Below are 6,754 nucleotides of genomic sequence, written 5' to 3'. Positions count from 1 at the left end.
AAAAGCAAGGAATCTCCAACAGTTGGTATCAATGATGTAGATAATACTAATGAAATTTCTGAAGATATTTTGCAGGGAAATATTAATCTAAACTGCTCTGGAACAGAAACCGATGCGGAAGATGAAATAAGGGAAGAACTAAGGAAATGTGTTGGGGTTGGAGTTGGAACTAATAGTGAGGATCAACGAATGGATCAAACCGCAAATCCAAATCCTTCCACTTCACATGAACCCTCTACTTCTCAAGGAAATTTTCAACAGGATTTGAAGTGGCTAAGAAACCATCCACAAGATCAAATCATTAGAGATATTCATGACAGCGTGAGAACTAGATCCACATTACAAGAAACCCTATTTTCATGTTTTCTTTCTCAAGTTGAACCGAAGGACATAGATGAAGCTTTAAAAGATCCTAGTTGGATTGAAGCAATGCAAGAAGAGCTAAATCAGTTTGAACGCAACGATGTATGAGAGCTTATTTCGAGACCATCTAATCACAACGTGATTGGAACAAAATGGGTCTTTAGAAATAAAGCAAATGAAGATGGAATCGTTGTTAGGAATAAAGCAAGGCTAGTCACAAAGGGCTACTCACAGGAAGAAGGGATAGATTTTGATGAGACATTTGCCTAGTTGCAAGATTGGAAGCAATAAGAATTTTTCTAGCCTTTGCAGCTTACAAGAATTTTACAGTCTATCAAATGGACGTAAAAATTGCATTCTTAAATGGCCTACTCGAAGAAGAAGTATATATTGAGCAACCCCCAGGTTTCGAGGTAAAAGGTAATGTTGATAAGGTCTATAAACTAAAGAAGGCATTATATGGGTTAAAACAAGCACCGAGAGCTTGGTATGACACCCTAACAATGTTCTTAATTAGTTGTGGGTTTACCAAAGACCTTGTTAACAAAACCTTATTTAAAATTCAAGAAAATGATCATATATTATTAGTACAAATTTATGTTGATGATATTATATTTGGAAGTACTAATAAATTATTATGTGAGAAATTTTCTAAGCTCATGCAGAACAAGTTTGAAATGAGCACGATGGAAGAGCTAAACTACTTACTTGGACTGCAAGTAAAACAACTGAAGGAAGGAATTCTCACAAATCAGGCCAAATACACCAAAGATCTTATTAAAAGATTTGGTCAAGAAAGAAAGAGTTCAGTAAAAATTCCAATGAGCACATTAGTCAAATTAGACAAAGACGATGAAGGCAAAGATGTTGACGAGACGCAATATCGAGGAATGATTGGATCTTTATTATATCTCACTGCGAGTAGACCCGATATATCTTACTCAGTGGGTGTATGTGCAAGATTCCAATCTAAGCCAAAAGAAAGTCATCTACTTGCCGTCAAGAAGATTATACGATATCTTAAAGGAACAATCAATGTAGGATTATGGTATCCTAAAGAAGGAAATTTTGAACTAACCGGTTTTTCAGATGTAGACTTTGCAGGTTGCAAAATTGATAGAAAAAGTACCTCAGGAACGTGCCAGTTCTTAGGGGAAAGGTTAGTTTCATGGTTTAGCAAGAAGCAAAACTCCATTGCAACAAGCACAGCCGAAGCCGAATATATCGCTGCAGGGAGTTGTTGCACACAAATTCTATGGATGAAGCAACAATTAAAAGATTATGGAGTCAATTGCAATGAAGTTAGTATTTTCTGTGATAATACTAGCGCCATAGCAATTTCTCAAAACCCAGTACTTCATTCAAGAACAAAGCACATTGATGTCCGACACCATTTCATACGAGATCATGTTGAGAAGAAAGACATCAAAATCGATCACGTACCAACAGAAAATCAATTAGCAGATATTCTGACAAAACCTTTGTGCGAATCACGATTTATCACTCTAAGGCATGAGTTGGGCATAATCGAAATGAGCTAAGTATTATATTCTCTATCCTTAAGTTCAATTTGTTTAATTTAATTTTGGTTACTGTGTTTATTTTATTTGTCACGTACCTATATGTGCTAATTGCATAATTATTTGTGTTAATTGTGTTTTTGCATGATATGTGATTTTGTGTTAATTAAAATGCAATTAAAAATAAAATAAAATTCGTGTCTTATAATCCTTAAACCTTAAGGCTATCTTTTGCATGTTGTTAACCAAAGTTTGTACGTGTCTAATGTGTGGTTTTTATAAAATTTTTACCCTACTCACTAGAATAGTCATCTGTAAGTCATAGAGTTTTTACCTGGCACATAGAAATTTACTTTGAAAAAAGTTGGTCTTGTTTGCATAAAACATGTATATTGTGTCAGATAATGAAATTTAATGTGCATCTACCCCTTTGAAATTGGTTGAATTAATCATTATCTATTTTTGACAAACATATTTTTGCATGTATCTTTTATGTATGTATCTAATTCATCTGAAATATCTTTGAGCTGAACATCTTTCTATACTCAATAATTTGACCAAATTACCCTCAATTTTCAAACCCCACTAAGCCTATCATTAAGGGCATTTTCGTCCCTCTAGCCCTAAAAGTCTTAAAAGACCCTTCCTCTTCCCAAATAAACCCAATTTCAAAACTTCTCTTCTCTCTCTTTTACGAGAACACCATAGTCGAACCTCTCAAATTCTCTCATCCTCACTTCACTTTGATACCCACTCCAAAATAACTTCAAAAATAGCTTCCTCAAGTAGAAAATCATCCAAGAACACACCACCCACAGAGAAAGTCAACACGGGACATCTCCTCGACCCAGCCGATTTTAAGAGTGTTTCTATAAATCCAGTTCTTGCTCAAGAGATTCTGGATGGATTGGAGAAATGTGGTCTACAAAAGGTTTGCATGTTTCATTATATGGGTATTTTTTATGATAAAGCCTTTGATTTCTTCAAGCATGCTAAAATGAAAAACAATGTGATTAAATCTACTGTTAATGGCGTGCGGGTCTCTATTAATCAAAATGATATTAGGGAGTTGTTTGATTTCTCTAAGGATGACATTACTCTAGACAATTATTATTTTGATCAGTTTGAGTTTTGGACAAAGATTCGAATTAATGACAGTTTAGAAGTACCCAAATTTTCTGGGAGGAAGGCCGAACTGTTTAAGTGGGAATTTAGTAAACTTGTTGAAGTTATTGCAAAGTGTATTTTGTGCAAATTAGGTGGATTTGATAAGTCTACATTACAAATAGCAAGTATGATGCATGCTGTGGTTCATGGAAAGAAATTGGATTGGAGCAAGGTGATTTTCAACCGATTGGTTACCATGGTGAAGAAAGAAGACAAGCCCAGTTATGGTCTCATGATTGGTGAACTCTTGAGGAGGAAAGACATCCAAATGAAGGATAGAAAGTCAATTCTTTCTAGCAAGTACCTATTTCGAGTTAATGTCAAAAGAGAAAGAGTTGAGGAACATGAAAGTGAAGAAGAACAAATGGATGATGACATTCCTTTGAGCCGTGTGTTTAGAAAGAAAAGAACACCAAGAGTTGAAATTAGAGATCAAGATGTGGCTGCTGAAGATGAGACAGTTGCTGCTGAGGAATAGGATGAGATCTTGGATGCTTCCAACACCATCCAGACAAAAGAAGTTGAAGCAGTTCAAGAAGAAGAAGCAGGGGACAACACATGGGATGACCAGAGAGATGACCAAGGGGATGACATTATGGCTGATTGGGATACTAACCTTGTGGCAGAATTGAACACTGATTTTATGGTGGATGATGAACCAGTTCTACATGCTGATTTAGGGGATGATCCAGAGGCCAAGGAAGGAGAACAACAAGAAGATGTTGAGTTGGATAACCAAGCAAAGGAAGATGAAGTCCAAAAAGATTATGATGAGCATATTGTTGTTGAGATTTTGGATGAACATTCGAATGAAGATGAGGAAATCAACAAAAGTGACAAAGAAAAAGGTTCTAATGTTGAGGTGATCAAAGCCTTGAAGGAACTAAAGAATGACATTGTAGCACATGTTGAAGATTCTAACCCAACAATTGTTGAGTTTTTGAATTCTTTTGTTGACATGTTAACTATAGCTTTTGAAGAGGAAAGAAGTGTTCAAGCCAATCTTGAAAAGTCTCACCATGCCGAGAATATGATGCACAAAATACGGCATGAGAAGCTGCTTTTCAAAGTGTGCATGGAGGTTGAAGATCTACGAAAAACAATTGAAAAAATTGACACCTATGAAGGAGATATTCGAATGATCAAGAAGGAGTTATCTACAATTAAAGATTTTCTCCAAGGGATGGCCAGTACTACATTACGTACTGATTCGGTGGTCAAGGAGATAGTGAATTTATCCAAGAAGGGCACTGATATGGTCAAGATGATTTTTTATGACACCAAAAAGGGGGAAAAGGAGCAACCCTCTCATTTTGGTGGACTTGGACATGGTGGACAAGGCTCGAGCAATTCGAGCAGTGCATACCTTCAGGGGGAAGGAAGTTCACCAAATGAAGATGTCATTGCATCCTTTGCAGCTCTCGTACCAGATGTGTCCGAATTGAAGGAGGGAAGGAGCATATTCGAATGTGCCAAGTGGTACACTCTAAATGTTTTTCCCACAAGCAAGGGAGATGTACGTGGAGCTTTCTCATGCTATCTCAAAGGCCAAGTCAAGCAGTTATATTATCATGCTAATTGCAAAGGTAATTTTATTAAGCTAAGAGCTAGAGTAAATATCATGATTGGACCGTGAAGATGTTTAATATTTCAGTACATTTTGCTAAGTTTGTAATATGGCAAATGTGATGCAATTAATCTATCTAGTCATATTCTGTTTAGCTTTATTCTTTTTAATTTTTAGACACATGATTAGCTTTGTAAATGCAATTTGAGGGAAGAAAACAAGTTGACAAAAGAAATTAAAATTAATCCTCAATAAATTGCAACATGTTTAAGTGTCTAAAAGTAAAAAGTCCTTAGGTCCAAATTTTGTTAAACTCGTCAAATTGGCTAGTCAAAATAAAAGAAGAAAAATAAAAGATTATTATTTTTGACTGGACTAAGCCAAAATGTTCGGGTATAGGTTTTGGCATCATCAAAAAGGGGGAATTTGTTAGGAATAAAATGTAATAGTTTTGATGAGCCAAATTTTTATTTTTAGAACTCTCCTATTTTATTTTGAGTCTAGTTGTCTATTAGTCTAAGTCCCAAGTCAAGCCATAAAATCTACGAAATTCTTAGCAAAATATACTTATCCATAATATTACTATTTGAGAATTATTTACCTTGAAAAACACCAAAGGATCAAGTGGTGAAGTGGATAAGGAACAAGGTTGTTAAAGTTAGAGGTCATGGGTTCAAAACTTAATCTCTACATTTTTCAATAAGAGATAAAGAATGGGAAGATGAAGAGGCTAAGTGGGGACGACCAAGAAGCAGACTCGGATTAATTTATGAATTAATCTAAAAAGCTACTAAAGCCATTCTGGGAATAAAGATTAAATCCAGAAATATTAACCAATAAATTAATATGGTGTAATAGTAAAAGTGTGGGAGATAGATTTTGTTAGGCTTGTGTTCGAATCTCATTTGAAGTATATTTTTGAAAAAAAAAATGACACTTGTTGAGTGCATGCTGCAATGTGGACACATGTAAGGCTAAGTTTGACTACAAGTTTGGAAGCTTGTGGACATGATAAGGAAGATGCACGTGAATTCTTCTACACATCTTCTTTCTCATTTAAATCTCTTGTTACGTATCTCAAATCATTTTAGAAGAAGAAATGGACGAAGATATATTTTTTACTCAAGCAAGAATCAGCCGCAAATTTTTTGGAAGATTTCATCATTTTGAATCCGTCAAGATAAGGAAATTATTTTTCGGTGAAGATTCAGCTGATGAGCCGACATATACGACTTTTGAAGATTTGTTAGGTGAGGATTTTCAAACTCACTATAAGAAGCCCATCTCTTGCATTAATTCACCGCAATGCAAATTGGCAATAATGTGTAGCTGATCAAGATGAACGATCAAGATCAACTGCTGCTACAACGGTAATATAGCTTCTTCAGCTATATATACCAGAAGACTTGAAGACATGAAGTAGAGAGCAATACATGAAAAAGAAAAGGCAAGGCAATACAAAGAAGCAAACATAAGCAAAAATTCGAAATATCCAGCTTGAGCTTTCACGAGAGATTCTTCAAGTCCTTAGAAGAGAAATTTGTTTTCTCTAAATCTTATCTCTACTGTGTGTAGAAAGAGGGTTGAGTGTAGCTTTGTGCAAGACACTACCCTGTGAGTGTAGCTTTGTGCGAGACACTCGTGGTTGCTGAGTGTAGCTGTGTGCGAGACGCTCGGTGGTGCTAAGTGTAGCTGTGTGCAAGACACTTAGTTGGTGTAGGAGTATAGCTTTGTGCAAAATACTCGGGAGTATAGCTTTGTGCGAGATATTCGGATTGAGTGTAGCTGTGTGCAAAACACTCGGGAAGTGCCTGTGTGCACTTGATTCACTATTTGTATCTGGGTGAACGAGATAGTGAATTTCCTCCTTGGAGTGAAAGGAGAAGAGTGGACTAGGAGGATTACACCACCTCTAAACCACTATAAATTGTCTCTCTCATTTACTTACTGCTTTTATTTATTATTGCATGCATACTAACCCATTTACTATTCGTCTTATTTACTTATCTTATTGTTTGGGTTATATGACTTTACAAGTGCATGCAGACACAATTCCATTTGGATTCATTCATCAATTCACACGTGACATTGCATACATATTGAGTGAACCATCTCTTTAAATATTTTGTTGTCTTGC

The sequence above is a fragment of the Ipomoea nil genome, unplaced genomic scaffold (genome assembly GCF_001879475.1).
Source record: "Ipomoea nil cultivar Tokyo-kokei standard unplaced genomic scaffold, Asagao_1.1 scaffold3238, whole genome shotgun sequence".
Lineage (NCBI taxonomy): Eukaryota > Viridiplantae > Streptophyta > Magnoliopsida > Solanales > Convolvulaceae > Ipomoea > Ipomoea nil.
Note: the sequence above shows the minus strand (reverse complement) of the source record.